Below are 14839 nucleotides of genomic sequence, written 5' to 3' on the forward strand. Positions count from 1 at the left end.
AATTTACCATTGTGTATTAATTGTAGATTTGCACTAAAGCTTTAGAGCCTGTATTCACCTTCATTCATGAGTTCAAATGTGCTTTTTAGCACAAAAACTGCAGCCATGTATTTTTTTTGTGTGGTTCCATGGTGTAATGGTTAGCACTCTGGACTTTGATTCCAGAGATCTGACTTCAAATCTCAGTGGAACCTGGGCAACTCTTTGTACATATGTTTCAGTTTTTCCGCTTACACTGAGTTCTCCTGTGCCCAAGTTTTAACATAAAAAGAGAGTTAAAATCAACATGCCAAAAAAAGATTTGAATGTTCCAAACATCCATGGAGTGATCATTTTGAGTTGTATGGCCAAATCCACCTATGAAGCAGGATTACCGAAACTTAAAATTGACTTTAAGATACAACACTCTTACGAATTGTGTCACACAAAGCAACCATATCCTATGATTTATGTCAATGTTCACATAACACTTTTTCCAGGTGTATTAAACTGACAAGGATTTTAAGCTGAAATGGCTTCAGGAATTGTTGGCGTTTTCTTCCTGAATCATCTTTTCTTTTGTTTTTCAGAATTTCCTAAAGCAGTTTGCAAAAATTTTTGGTGGTATTTTTATAAAATTATTTTGGGAACCTTTTGAGTCTATTTTTGTGGCGCTTCTTTGTAGCTCACAAAACGCACTAAAAGTCACTCAGGAACCTTGAAGGAGTTTTTCTAACCTTGCCATTAAATTGTATTATAAGTATGGAACTATTCGAAATGAAAAACACCTGAAGAATGATATGCTTATTTTAGTTAACCGCTTGGCATTTTTGGAAACTTGATGTGGTTAAAAGACACCCAAAAGCCTGATCATATGAACAGCAAGTCTTTTCTACGTGGAAACTAATTTGTTCAGTGTTTTCAGCATTTTCAGAGTAATTTTCAGGATGATTTTGGAGTGGACCCACTGAAAATCCGCCTTATAAAGAGGTAAAAGTCTTAAACTGTACATGATTCCCATTGATGATGACTTTAAATCAGATTTTTATATTTTACTGGTACCTGGAATTTTGTTTCTATTTTCTGAGATGTTTTCCAAAGGGATAATCACTGCTCTTGATCATGGTGCTATAAGAAAAGGTGTGTGAAACTCATCAATTGTCAATGTCTGAGTAGTCATGGCCGAGTGGTTAAGGCGATGGACTAGAAATCCTTTGGGGTTTCCCCGCGCAGGTTCAAATCCTGCCGACTACGAATATGTTCCTATAGTTTTTTGTCTGATTACCTGAGAAGATAAATTTGCGTGTGTCCTGGTTTATCACACATGAAGGTGATATGCAAACTTTAGACAGGGTTTCTAGAACCAGACTGACTTGATTTTTGGATGTATTTTCTATAAGCCGATCTGACGCTGCATCCCACGTGTGTTAAGCCACTAATTAAAAGAAGCGGCATGAGTGCCACCAGGTAAGTGGTGCTTCTACCTCTTTTGTCTAGCAGTCACAGACCACTGCTGTGGCAGATGTACTGGGACATGCACTTTGATTTGCAACAACCTTGAATTATCTCTTGGAATAAATTTTTACCACACAATGAAAAATTTTTAGCCACTTCTGGATGAACAGCTTTCTAACAGTATAAGTTTTGCAATTATTTTTTTTCTTACCCTGTTTCCAAGTAACAGATCCAGCACTCTATTTACTAGCCACTTTTCATCAACATTTAAAACTGTCCTTGTTGAGATATCATGGAACCCTTGGCACACTTGTGGAATAAAAGTTTAGGAGATATTAATTTACCATTGTGTATTAATTGTAGATTTGCACTACAGCTTTAGAGCCTGTATTCACCTTCATTCATGAGTTCAAATGTGCTTTTTAGCACAAAAACTGCAGCCATGTATTTTTTTTTGTGTGGTTTCATGGTGTAATGGTTAGCATTCTGGACTTTGAATCCAGCGATCTGAGTTCAAATCTCAGTGGAACCAGGGCAGCTCCTTGAACATATGTTTCAGTTTTTCCGCTTACACTGAGTTCTCCTGTGCCCAAGTTTTAACATAAAAAGAGAGTTAAAATCAACATGCCAAAAAAAGATTGAATGTTCCAAACATCCATGGAGCGATCACTTTGAGTTGTATGGCCAAATCCACCTATGAAGCAGGATTACCGAAACTTAAAATTGACTTTAAGATACAACACTCTTACGAATTGTGTCACACAAAGCAACCATACCCTATGATTTATGTCAATGTTCACATAACACTTTTTCCAGGTGTATTAAACTGACAAGGATTTTAAGCTGAAATGGCTTCAGGAATTGTTGGCGTTTTCTTCCTGAATCATCTTTTCTTTTGTTTTTCAGAATTTCCTAAAGCAGTTTGCAAACATTTTTGGTGGTATTTTTATAAAATTATTTTGGGAACCTTTTGAGTTTATTTTTGTGGCGCTTCTTTGTAGCTCACAAAACGCACTAAAAGTCACTCAGGAACCTTGAAGGAGTTTTTCTAACCTTCCCATTAAATTGTATTAGGCCGGCGTCACACACAGCGTAAAACAATACGGTCCGTATATTACGGCCGTAATACGCTGAAAAGTCCCGAAAAAAGTGGTCCGTAGCTCCTCCGTAGGCAGGGTGTGTCAGCGTTTTTTGCGCATGGCATCCTCCGTATGTAATCCGTATGGCATCCGTACTGCGTGGTTTTCTCGCAGGCTAGCAAAACCAACATACCGCTATAGAAGTGATCCATGTGTCCCAAAAAGAAAAGAAAATATATATATACTGTCTATATATATATATATATATATATATATATATATGTCAGTAGACACATATATTAGAGAGAAAAGCCGGTAATTCAGTGCGGTGTACAGTAAAATCACACTGACAGCTTACAGTAGAATAGGTAGAATAAATGTGTACACGTAGAATAGGTATATATATATATATATGTCAGTGAGACACATATATGTATATATATTAATATTTTTTCCAGCGCTATACAGCTTGAAAGCCGGTAATTCAATTACCGGCTTTTTCTTTCTCCTTCCTAAAACCCGACATGATTTGAGACATGGTTTACATACAGTAAACCATGTCTTCTCTCCATTTTTTTTGCAGATTCCACACTACTAATGTCAGTAGTGTGTATCTGCAAAATTTGGCCGTTCTAGCTCTTAAAATAAAGGGTTAAATGGCGGAAAAAATTGGCGTGGGCTCCCGCGCAATTTTCTCCGCCAGAGTAGTAAAGCCAGTGACTGAGGGCAGATATTAATAGCCTGGAGAGGGTCCACGGTTATTGGCCCCCCCCTGGCTAAAAATATCTGCCCCCAGCCACCCCAGAAAAGGCACATCTGGAAGATGCGCCTATTCTGGCACTTGGCCACTCTCTTCCCATTCCCGTGTAGCGGTGGGATATGGGGTAATGAAGGGTTAATGCCACCTTGCTATTGTAAGGTGACATTAAGCCTAATTAATAATGGAGAGGCGTCAATTATGACACCTATCCATTATTAATCCAATTGTAGTGAAGGGTTAAATAAAACACAAACACATTATTTAAAATTATTTTAATGAAATAAAAACAATGGTTGTTGCAGTATTTTATTCAACGCCCAATCCAGTCACTGAAGACCCTTGTTCTGTGAGTAAAAAAACATAATAAACCAACAATATACTTACCCTCCGCAGATCTGTAACGTCCAACGATGTAAATCCTTCTGAAGGGGTTAAAACATTTTGCAGCAAGGAGCTGTGCTAATGCAGGCTGCTCCTCGCTGCAAAACCCCAGGGAATGAGGCTAAAAATAGATCAATGATCTATATTTAGCTTCATTTGCGGTGAGGCGCCCTCTGCTGGCTGTTCATAGATCGTGGGAAATTACCTAGAAAGCTCCCTGGCTTTCTAGGTAATTTCCCACGATCTATGAAAAGCCAGCAGAGGGCGCCTCACCGCAAATAAAGCTAAATATAGATCATTGATCTATTTTTAGCCTCATTCCCTGGGGTTTTGCAGGGAGGAGCAGCCTGCATTAGCACAGCTCCTTGCTGCAAAATGTTTTAACCCCTTCAGAAGGATTTACATCGTTGGACGTTACAGATCTGCGGAGGGTAAGTATATTGTTGGTTTATTATGTTTTTTTACTCACAGAACAAGGGTCTTCAGTGACTGGATTGGGCGTTGAATAAAATACTGCAACAACCATTGTTTTTATTTCATTAAAATAATTTTAAATAATGTGTTTGTGTTTTATTTAACCCTTCACTACAATTGGATTAATAATGGATAGGTGTCATAATTGACGCCTCTCCATTATTAATTAGGCTTAATGTCCCTTACAATAGCAAGGTGGCATTAACCCTTCATTACCCCATATCCCACCGCTACACGGGAATGGGAAGAGAGTGGCCAAGTGCCAGAATAGGCGCATCTTCCAGATGTGCCTTTTCTGGGGTGGCTGGGGGCAGATATTTTTAGCCAGGGGGGGGCCAATAACCGTGGACCCTCTCCAGGCTATTAATATCTGCCCTCAGTCACTGGCTTTACTACTCTGGCGGAGAAAATTGCGCGGGAGCCCACGCCAATTTTTTCCGCCATTTAACCCTTCATTTTAAGAGCTAGAACGGCCAAATTTTGCAGATACACACTACTGACATTAGTAGTGTGGAATCTGCAAAAAATGGAGAGAAGACATGGTTTACTGTATGTAAACCATGTCTCAAATCATGTCGGGTTTTAGGAAGGAGAAAGAAAAAGCCGGTATTGGAATTACCGGCTTTCAAGCTGTATAGCGCTGGAATAAATATTAATATATATACATATATGTGTCTCACTGACATATATATATATATATATACCTATTCTATGTGTACACATTTATTCTACCTATTCTACTGTAAGCTGTCAGTGTGATTTTACTGTACACCGCACTGAATTGCCGGCTTTTCTCTCTAACAGCGCTGCGTATTTCTCGCAAGTCACACTGCTTGTCCGTGTGTAATCCGTATTTTTCACGCTTCCATAGACTTTCATTGGCGTATTTCTTGCGTAGTACGGTGACAAACGCAGCATGCTGCGATTTTGTACGGCCGTAGAAAGCCGTATAATACTGATCAGTAAAATACGGCAAATAGGAGCAGGGGCATAGAGAATAATTGTGCCGTATTTTTTGCGAGTTTTACGGACGTAGATTCTGCGCTCTTACGTCCGTAAAACTCGCAAGTGTGACGCCGGCCTTATAAGTATGGAGCTATTCGAAATGAAAAACACCTGAAGAATGATATGCTTATTTTAGTTAACCGCTTGGCATTTTTGGAAACTTGATGTTGTTAAAAGACACCCAAAAGCCTGATCATATGAACAGCAAGTCTTTTTTACGTGGAAACTAATTTGTTCAGTGTTTTCAGCATTTTCAGAGTAATTTTCAGGATGATTTTGGAGTGGACCCACTGAAAATCCGCCTTATAAATAGGTAAAAGTCTGAAACTGCACATGATTCCCATTGATGATGACTTTAAATCAGATTTTTTTATTTTACTGGTACCTGGAATTTTGTTTCTATTTTCTGAGATGTTTTCCAAAGGGATAATCACTGTTCTTGATCATGGTGCTATAAGAAAAGGTGTGTGAAACTCATCAATGGTTAATGTCTAAGTAGTCGTGGCTGAGTGGTTAAGGCGATGGACTAAAAATCCATTGGGGTTCCCCCGCACAGGTTCAAATCCTGCCGACTACAAATATGTTCCTATAGTTTTTTTGTCTGATTACCTGAGAAGATAAATTTGCGTGTGTCCTGCTTTATCACACATGAAGGTGATATGCAAACTTTAGACAGGGTTTCTAGAACCAGACTGACTTTATTTTTGGATGTATTTTCTCTAAGCCGATCTAACGCTGCATCCCACGTGCGTCAAGCCACTAATTAAAAGAAGCGCCATGAGTGCCACCAGGTAAGTGGTGCTTCTCCCTCTTTTGTCTAGCAGTCACAGACCACTGCTGTGGCAGATGTACTGAGACATGAACTTTGATTTGCAACAACTTTGAATTATGTCTTGGAATAAACTTTTTACCACACAATGAAAATTTTTTAGCCACTTCTGGATGAACAGCTTTCTAACAGTATAAGTTTTGCAATTATTTTTTTTCTTACCCTGTTTCCAAGTAACAGATCCAGCACTCTATTTACTAGCCACTTTTCATCCACATTTAAAACTGTCCTTGTTGAGATATCATGGAACCCTTGGCACACTTGTGGAATAAAAGTTTAGGAGATATTAATTTACCATTGTGTATTAATTGTAGATTTGCACTACAGCTTTAGAGCCTGTATTCACCTGAATTCATGAGTTCAAATGTGCTTTTTAGCACAAAAACTGCAGCCAGGTGTTTTTTCATGTGGTTCCATGGTGTAATGGTTAGCACTCTGGACTTTGAATCCAGCGATCTGAGTTCAAATCTCAGTGGAACCTGGGCAGCTCCTTGTACATATGTTTCAGTTTTTCCACTTACACTGAGTTCTCCTGTGCCCAAAACTGTCCTTGTTGAGATATCATGCAACCCTTGGCACACTTGTGGAATAAAAGTTTAGGAGATATTAATTTACCATTGTGTATTAATTGTAGATTTGCACTACAGCTTTAGAGCCTGTATTCACCTTCATTCATGAGTTCAAATGTGCTTTGTAGCACAAAAACTGCAGCCATATATTTTTTTTTGTGTGGTTCCATGGTGTAATGGTTAGCACTCTGGACTTTGAATCCAGCGATCTGAGTTCAAATCTCAGTGGAACCTGGGCAGCTCCTTGTACATATGTTTCAGTTTTTCCGCTTACACTGAGTTCTCCTGTGCCCAAGTTTTAACATAAAAAGAGAGTTAAAATCAACATGCCAAAAAAAGATTTGAATGTTCCAAACATCCATGGAGCGATCACTTTGAGTTGTATGGCCAAATCCACCTATGAAGCAGGATTACCGAAACTTAAAATTGACTTTAAGATACAACACTCTTACGAATTGTGTCACACAAAGCAACCATTCCCTATGATTTATGTCAATGTTCTCATAACACTTTTTCCAGGTGTATTAAACTGCCAAGGATTTTAAGCTGAAATGGCTTCAGGAATTGTTGGCGTTTTCTTCCTGAATCATCTTTTCTTTTGTTTTTCAGAATTTCCTAAAGCAGTTTGCAAACATTTTTGGTGGTATTTTTATAAAATTATTTTGGGAACCTTTTGAGTTTATTTTTGTGGCGCTTCTTTGTAGCTCACAAAACGCACTAAAAGTCACTCAGGAACCTTGAAGGAGTTTTTCTAACCTTCCCATTAAATTGTATTATAAGTATGGAGCTATTCGAAATGAAAAACACCTGAAGAATGATATGCTTATTTTAGTTAACCGCTTGGCATTTTTGGAAACTTGATGTTGTTAAAAGACACCCAAAAGCCTGATCATATGAACAGCAAGTCTTTTTTACGTGGAAACTAATTTGTTCAGTGTTTTCAGCATTTTCAGAGTAATTTTCAGGATGATTTTGGAGTGGACCCACTGAAAATCCGCCTTATAAAGAGGTAAAAGTCTGAAACTGCACATGATTCCCATTGATGATGACTTTAAATCAGATTTTTATATTTTACTGGTACCTGGAATTTTGTTTCTATTTTCTGAGATGTTTTCCAAAGGGATAATCACTGCTCTTGATCATGGTGCTATAAGAAAAGGTGTGTGAAACTCATCAATGTTTAATGTCTAAGTAGTCGTGGCCGAGTGGTTAAGGCGATGGACTAAAAATCCATTGGGGTTTCCCCGCACAGGTTCAAATCCTGCCGACTACAAATATGTTCCTATAGTTTTTTTGTCTGATTACCTGAGAAGATAAATTTGCGTGTGTCCTGCTTTATCACACATGAAGGTGATATGCAAACTTTAGACAGGGTTTCTAGAACCAGACTGACTTGATTTTTGGATGTATTTTCTATAAGCCGATCTAACGCTGCATCCCACGTGCGTCAAGCCACTAATTAAAAGAAGCATCATGAATGCCACCAGGTAAGTGGTGCTTCTCCCTCTTTTGTCTAGCAGTCACAGACCACTGCTGTGGCAGATGTACTGGGACATGCACTTTGATTTGCAACAACTTTGAATTATGTCTTGGAATAAACTTTTTACCACACAATGAAAATTTTTTAGCCACTTCTGGATGAACAGCTTTCTAACAGTATAAGTTTTGCAATTATTTTTTTTCTTACCCTGTTTCCAAGTAACAGATCCAGCACTCTATTTACTAGCCACTTTTCATCCACATTTAAAACTGTCCTTGTTGAGATATCATGGAACCCTTGGCACACTTGTGGAATAAAAGTTTAGGAGATATTAATTTACCATTGTGTATTAATTGTAGACTTGCACTACAGCTTTAGAGCCTGTATTCACCTTCATTCATGAGTTCAAATGTGCTTTTTAGCACAAAAACTGCAGCCAGGTGTTTTTTCGTGTGGTTCCATGGTGTAATGGTTAGCACTCTGGACTTTGAATCCAGCGATCTGAGTTCAAATCTCAGTGAAATCTGGGCAGATCCTTGTACATATGTTTCAGTTTTTCCACTTACACTGAGTTCTCCTGTGCCCAAAACTGTCCTTGTTGAGATATCATGGAACCCTTGGCACACTTGTGGAATAAAAGTTTAGGAGATATTAATTTACCATTGTGTATTAAATGTAGATTTGCACTACAGCTTTAGAGCCTGTATTCACCTTCATTCATGAGTTCAAATGTGCTTTTTAGCACAAAAACTGCAGCCAGGTGTTTTTTCATGTGGTTCCATGGTGTAATGGTTAGCACTCTGGACTCTGAATCCAGCGATCTGAGTTCAAATCTCAGTGGAACCTGGGCAGCTCTTTGTACATATGTTTCAGTTTTTCCGCTTACACTGAGTTCTCCTGTGCCCAAGTTTTAACATAAAAAGAGAGTTAAAATCAACATGCCAAAAAAAGATTTGAATGTTCCAAACATCCATGGAGTGATCACTTTGAGTTGTATGGCCAAATCCACCTATGAAGCAGGATTACCGAAACTTAAAATTGACTTTAAGATACAACACTCTTACGAATTGTGTCACACAAAGCAACCATACCCTATGATTTCTGTCAATGTTCACATAACACTTTTTCCAGGTGTATTAAACTGACAAGGATTTTAAGCTGAAATGGCTTCAGGAATTGTTGGCGTTTTCTTCCTGAATCATCTTTTCTTTTGTTTTTCAGAATTTCCTAAAGCAGTTTGCAAACATTTTTGGTGGTATTTTTATAAAATTATTTTGGGAACCTTTTGAGTCTATTTTTGTGGCGCTTCTTTGTAGCTCACAAAACGCACTAAAAGTCACTCAGGAACCTTGAAGGAGTTTTTCTAACCTTGCCATCAAATTGTATTATAAGTATGGAGCTATTCGAAATGAAAAACACCTGAAGAATGATATGCTTATTTTAGTTAACCGCTTGGCATTTTTGGAAACTTGATGTGGTTAAAAGACACCCAAAAGCCTGATCATATGAACAGCAAGTCTTTTTTACGTGGAAACTAATTTGTTCAGTGTTTTCAGCATTTTCAGAGTAATTTTCAGGATGATTTTGGAGTGGACCCACTGAAAATCCGCCTTATAAAGAGGTAAAAGTCTGAAACTGCACATGATTCCCATTGATGATGACTTTAAATCAGATTTTTATATTTTACTGGTACCTGGAATTTTGTTTCTATTTTCTGAGATGTTTTCCAAAGGGATAATCACTGCTCTTGATCATGGTGCTATAAGAAAAGGTGTGTGAAACTCATCAATGGTTAATGTCTAAGTAGTCGTGGCCGAGTGGTTAAGGCGATGGACTAAAAATCCATTGGGGTTCCCCCGCACAGGTTCAAATCCTGCCGACTACAAATATGTTCCTATAGTTTTTTTGTCTGATTACCTGAGAAGATAAATTTGCGTGTGTCCTGCTTTATCACACATGAAGGTGATATGCAAACTTTAGACAGGGTTTCTAGAACCAGACTGACTTGATTTTTGGATGTATTTTCTCTAAGCCGATCTAACGCTGCATCCCACGTGCGTCAAGCCACTAATTAAAAGAAGCGCCATGAGTGCCACCAGGTAAGTGGTGCTTCTCCCTCTTTTGTCTAGCAGTCACAGACCACTGCTGTGGCAGATGTACTGAGACATGCACTTTGATTTGCAACAACTTTGAATTATGTCTTGGAATAAACTTTTTACCACACAATGAACATTTTTTAGCCACTTCTGGATGAACAGCTTTCTAACAGTATAAGTTTTGCAATTATTTTTTTTCTTACCCTGTTTCCAAGTAACAGATCCAGCACTCTATTTACTAGCCACTTTTCATCCACATTTAAAACTGTCCTTGTTGAGATATCATGGAACCCTTGGCACACTTGTGGAATAAAAGTTTAGGAGATATTAATTTACCATTGTGTATTAATTGTAGATTTGCACTACAGCTTTAGAGCCTGTATTCACCTTCATTCATGAGTTCAAATGTGCTTTTTAGCACAAAAACTGCAGCCAGGTGTTTTTTCATGTGGTTCCATGGTGTAATGGTTAGCACTCTGGACTTTGAATCCAGCGATCTGAGTTCAAATCTCAGTGGAACCTGGGCAGCTCCTTGTACATATGTTTCAGTTTTTCCACTTACACTGAGTTCTCCTGTGCCCAAAACTGTCCTTGTTGAGATATCATGCAACCCTTGGCACACTTGTGGAATAAAAGTTTAGGAGATATTAATTTACCATTGTGTATTAATTGTAGATTTGCACTACAGCTTTAGAGCCTGTATTCACCTTCATTCATGAGTTCAAATGTGCTTTGTAGCACAAAAACTGCAGCCATATATTTTTTTTTGTGTGGTTCCATGGTGTAATGGTTAGCACTCTGGACTTTGAATCCAGCGATCTGAGTTCAAATCTCAGTGGAACCTGGGCAGCTCCTTGTACATATGTTTCAGTTTTTCCGCTTACACTGAGTTCTCCTGTGCCCAAGTTTTAACATAAAAAGAGAGTTAAAATCAACATGCCAAAAAAAGATTTGAATGTTCCAAACATCCATGGAGCGATCACTTTGAGTTGTATGGCCAAATCCACCTATGAAGCAGGATTACCGAAACTTAAAATTGACTTTAAGATACAACACTCTTACGAATTGTGTCACACAAAGCAACCATACCCTATGATTTCTGTCAATGTTCACATAACACTTTTTCCAGGTGTATTAAACTGACAAGGATTTTAAGCTGAAATGGCTTCAGGAATTGTTGGCGTTTTCTTCCTGAATCATCTTTTCTTTTGTTTTTCAGAATTTCCTAAAGCAGTTTGCAAACATTTTTGGTGGTATTTTTATAAAATTATTTTGGGAACCTTTTGAGTCTATTTTTGTGGCGCTTCTTTGTAGCTCACAAAACGCACTAAAAGTCACTCAGGAACCTTGAAGGAGTTTTTCTAACCTTGCCATTAAATTGTATTATAAGTATGGAGCTATTCGAAATGAAAAACACCTGAAGAATGATATGCTTATTTTAGTTAACCGCTTGGCATTTTTGGAAACTTGATGTTGTTAAAAGACACCCAAAAGCCTGATCATATGAACAGCAAGTCTTTTTTACGTGGAAACTAATTTGTTCAGTGTTTTCAGCATTTTCAGAGTAATTTTCAGGATGATTTTGGAGTGGACCCACTGAAAATCCGCCTTATAAAGAGGTAAAAGTCTGAAACTGCACATGATTCCCATTGATGATGACTTTAAATCAGATTTTTATATTTTACTGGTACCTGGAATTTTGTTTCTATTTTCTGAGATGTTTTCCAAAGGGATAATCACTGCTCTTGATCATGGTGCTATAAGAAAAGGTGTGTGAAACTCATCAATGGTTAATGTCTAAGTAGTCGTGGCCGAGTGGTTAAGGCGATGGACTAAAAATCCATTGGGGTTCCCCCGCACAGGTTCAAATCCTGCCGACTACAAATATGTTCCTATAGTTTTTTTGTCTGATTACCTGAGAAGATAAATTTGCGTGTGTCCTGCTTTATCACACATGAAGGTGATATGCAAACTTTAGACAGGGTTTCTAGAACCAGACTGACTTGATTTTTGGATGTATTTTCTCTAAGCCGATCTAACGCTGCATCCCACGTGCGTCAAGCCACTAATTAAAAGAAGCGCCATGAGTGCCACCAGGTAAGTGGTGCTTCTCCCTCTTTTGTCTAGCAGTCACAGACCACTGCTGTGGCAGATGTACTGAGACATGCACTTTGATTTGCAACAACTTTGAATTATGTCTTGGAATAAACTTTTTACCACACAATGAAAATTTTTTAGCCACTTCTGGATGAACAGCTTTCTAACAGTATAAGTTTTGCAATTATTTTTTTTCTTACCCTGTTTCCAAGTAACAGATCCAGCACTCTATTTACTAGCCACTTTTCATCCACATTTAAAACTGTCCTTGTTGAGATATCATGGAACCCTTGGCACACTTGTGGAATAAAAGTTTAGGAGATATTAATTTACCATTGTGTATTAATTGTAGATTTGCACTACAGCTTTAGAGCCTGTATTCACCTTCATTCATGAGTTCAAATGTGCTTTTTAGCACAAAAACTGCAGCCAGGTGTTTTTTCATGTGGTTCCATGGTGTAATGGTTAGCACTCTGGACTTTGAATCCAGCGATCTGAGTTCAAATCTCAGTGGAACCTGGGCAGCTCCTTGTACATATGTTTCAGTTTTTCCACTTACACTGAGTTCTCCTGTGCCCAAAACTGTCCTTGTTGAGATATCATGCAACCCTTGGCACACTTGTGGAATAAAAGTTTAGGAGATATTAATTTACCATTGTGTATTAATTGTAGATTTGCACTACAGCTTTAGAGCCTGTATTCACCTTCATTCATGAGTTCAAATGTGCTTTGTAGCACAAAAACTGCAGCCATATATTTTTTTTTGTGTGGTTCCATGGTGTAATGGTTAGCACTCTGGACTTTGAATCCAGCGATCTGAGTTCAAATCTCAGTGGAACCTGGGCAGCTCCTTGTACATATGTTTCAGTTTTTCCGCTTACACTGAGTTCTCCTGTGCCCAAGTTTTAACATAAAAAGAGAGTTAAAATCAACATGCCAAAAAAAGATTTGAATGTTCCAAACATCCATGGAGCGATCACTTTGAGTTGTATGGCCAAATCCACCTATGAAGCAGGATTACCGAAACTTAAAATTGACTTTAAGATACAACACTCTTACGAATTGTGTCACACAAAGCAACCATTCCCTATGATTTATGTCAATGTTCTCATAACACTTTTTCCAGGTGTATTAAACTGCCAAGGATTTTAAGCTGAAATGGCTTCAGGAATTGTTGGCGTTTTCTTCCTGAATCATCTTTTCTTTTGTTTTTCAGAATTTCCTAAAGCAGTTTGCAAACATTTTTGGTGGTATTTTTATAAAATTATTTTGGGAACCTTTTGAGTTTATTTTTGTGGCGCTTCTTTGTAGCTCACAAAACGCACTAAAAGTCACTCAGGAACCTTGAAGGAGTTTTTCTAACCTTCCCATTAAATTGTATTATAAGTATGGAGCTATTCGAAATGAAAAACACCTGAAGAATGATATGCTTATTTTAGTTAACCGCTTGGCATTTTTGGAAACTTGATGTTGTTAAAAGACACCCAAAAGCCTGATCATATGAACAGCAAGTCTTTTTTACGTGGAAACTAATTTGTTCAGTGTTTTCAGCATTTTCAGAGTAATTTTCAGGATGATTTTGGAGTGGACCCACTGAAAATCCGCCTTATAAAGAGGTAAAAGTCTGAAACTGCACATGATTCCCATTGATGATGACTTTAAATCAGATTTTTATATTTTACTGGTACCTGGAATTTTGTTTCTATTTTCTGAGATGTTTTCCAAAGGGATAATCACTGCTCTTGATCATGGTGCTATAAGAAAAGGTGTGTGAAACTCATCAATGTTTAATGTCTAAGTAGTCGTGGCCGAGTGGTTAAGGCGATGGACTAAAAATCCATTGGGGTTTCCCCGCACAGGTTCAAATCCTGCCGACTACAAATATGTTCCTATAGTTTTTTTGTCTGATTACCTGAGAAGATAAATTTGCGTGTGTCCTGCTTTATCACACATGAAGGTGATATGCAAACTTTAGACAGGGTTTCTAGAACCAGACTGACTTGATTTTTGGATGTATTTTCTATAAGCCGATCTAACGCTGCATCCCACGTGCGTCAAGCCACTAATTAAAAGAAGCATCATGAATGCCACCAGGTAAGTGGTGCTTCTCCCTCTTTTGTCTAGCAGTCACAGACCACTGCTGTGGCAGATGTACTGGGACATGCACTTTGATTTGCAACAACTTTGAATTATGTCTTGGAATAAACTTTTTACCACACAATGAAAATTTTTTAGCCACTTCTGGATGAACAGCTTTCTAACAGTATAAGTTTTGCAATTATTTTTTTTCTTACCCTGTTTCCAAGTAACAGATCCAGCACTCTATTTACTAGCCACTTTTCATCCACATTTAAAACTGTCCTTGTTGAGATATCATGGAACCCTTGGCACACTTGTGGAATAAAAGTTTAGGAGATATTAATTTACCATTGTGTATTAATTGTAGACTTGCACTACAGCTTTAGAGCCTGTATTCACCTTCATTCATGAGTTCAAATGTGCTTTTTAGCACAAAAACTGCAGCCAGGTGTTTTTTCATGTGGTTCCATGGTGTAATGGTTAGCACTCTGGACTTTGAATCCAGCGATCTGAGTTCAAATCTCAGTGGAATCTGGGCAGATCCTTGTACATATGT

At 38.0% G+C, this 14839-nt stretch overlaps 17 non-coding genes across 17 annotated transcripts; all 17 read left to right on the plus strand.

Annotated features, from left to right (window-relative positions):
* The first annotated feature begins 122 nt into the window (after positions 1-122).
* On the plus strand, positions 123-194 carry TRNAQ-UUG (transfer RNA glutamine (anticodon UUG)). Its single transcript has one exon. It is a non-coding gene; the product is annotated as a tRNA-Gln (tRNA).
* A 957-nt stretch (positions 195-1151) lies between these two features.
* On the plus strand, positions 1152-1233 carry TRNAS-AGA (transfer RNA serine (anticodon AGA)). Its single transcript has one exon. It is a non-coding gene; the product is annotated as a tRNA-Ser (tRNA).
* A 661-nt stretch (positions 1234-1894) lies between these two features.
* On the plus strand, positions 1895-1966 carry TRNAQ-UUG (transfer RNA glutamine (anticodon UUG)). The gene has a single exon. It is a non-coding gene; the product is annotated as a tRNA-Gln (tRNA).
* A 3662-nt stretch (positions 1967-5628) lies between these two features.
* On the plus strand, positions 5629-5710 carry TRNAF-AAA (transfer RNA phenylalanine (anticodon AAA)). Its single transcript has one exon. It is a non-coding gene; the product is annotated as a tRNA-Phe (tRNA).
* A 661-nt stretch (positions 5711-6371) lies between these two features.
* TRNAQ-UUG (transfer RNA glutamine (anticodon UUG)) lies at positions 6372-6443 on the plus strand. Its single transcript has one exon. It is a non-coding gene; the product is annotated as a tRNA-Gln (tRNA).
* A 250-nt stretch (positions 6444-6693) lies between these two features.
* Positions 6694-6765, plus strand: TRNAQ-UUG (transfer RNA glutamine (anticodon UUG)). The gene has a single exon. It is a non-coding gene; the product is annotated as a tRNA-Gln (tRNA).
* Positions 6766-7722: 957 nt separating this feature from the next.
* Positions 7723-7804, plus strand: TRNAF-AAA (transfer RNA phenylalanine (anticodon AAA)). The gene has a single exon. It is a non-coding gene; the product is annotated as a tRNA-Phe (tRNA).
* A 661-nt stretch (positions 7805-8465) lies between these two features.
* On the plus strand, positions 8466-8537 carry TRNAQ-UUG (transfer RNA glutamine (anticodon UUG)). The gene has a single exon. It is a non-coding gene; the product is annotated as a tRNA-Gln (tRNA).
* Positions 8538-8785: 248 nt separating this feature from the next.
* TRNAQ-CUG (transfer RNA glutamine (anticodon CUG)) lies at positions 8786-8857 on the plus strand. The gene has a single exon. It is a non-coding gene; the product is annotated as a tRNA-Gln (tRNA).
* Positions 8858-9814: 957 nt separating this feature from the next.
* On the plus strand, positions 9815-9896 carry TRNAF-AAA (transfer RNA phenylalanine (anticodon AAA)). Its single transcript has one exon. It is a non-coding gene; the product is annotated as a tRNA-Phe (tRNA).
* Positions 9897-10557: 661 nt separating this feature from the next.
* On the plus strand, positions 10558-10629 carry TRNAQ-UUG (transfer RNA glutamine (anticodon UUG)). The gene has a single exon. It is a non-coding gene; the product is annotated as a tRNA-Gln (tRNA).
* A 250-nt stretch (positions 10630-10879) lies between these two features.
* Positions 10880-10951, plus strand: TRNAQ-UUG (transfer RNA glutamine (anticodon UUG)). Its single transcript has one exon. It is a non-coding gene; the product is annotated as a tRNA-Gln (tRNA).
* A 957-nt stretch (positions 10952-11908) lies between these two features.
* Positions 11909-11990, plus strand: TRNAF-AAA (transfer RNA phenylalanine (anticodon AAA)). The gene has a single exon. It is a non-coding gene; the product is annotated as a tRNA-Phe (tRNA).
* A 661-nt stretch (positions 11991-12651) lies between these two features.
* On the plus strand, positions 12652-12723 carry TRNAQ-UUG (transfer RNA glutamine (anticodon UUG)). The gene has a single exon. It is a non-coding gene; the product is annotated as a tRNA-Gln (tRNA).
* Positions 12724-12973: 250 nt separating this feature from the next.
* On the plus strand, positions 12974-13045 carry TRNAQ-UUG (transfer RNA glutamine (anticodon UUG)). The gene has a single exon. It is a non-coding gene; the product is annotated as a tRNA-Gln (tRNA).
* A 957-nt stretch (positions 13046-14002) lies between these two features.
* On the plus strand, positions 14003-14084 carry TRNAF-AAA (transfer RNA phenylalanine (anticodon AAA)). Its single transcript has one exon. It is a non-coding gene; the product is annotated as a tRNA-Phe (tRNA).
* Positions 14085-14745: 661 nt separating this feature from the next.
* On the plus strand, positions 14746-14817 carry TRNAQ-UUG (transfer RNA glutamine (anticodon UUG)). The gene has a single exon. It is a non-coding gene; the product is annotated as a tRNA-Gln (tRNA).
* Positions 14818-14839: the final 22 nt, after the last annotated feature.

This window comes from Ranitomeya imitator, chromosome 9 (assembly GCF_032444005.1).
Source record: "Ranitomeya imitator isolate aRanImi1 chromosome 9, aRanImi1.pri, whole genome shotgun sequence".
In the NCBI taxonomy this organism is placed as follows: domain Eukaryota; kingdom Metazoa; phylum Chordata; class Amphibia; order Anura; family Dendrobatidae; genus Ranitomeya; species Ranitomeya imitator.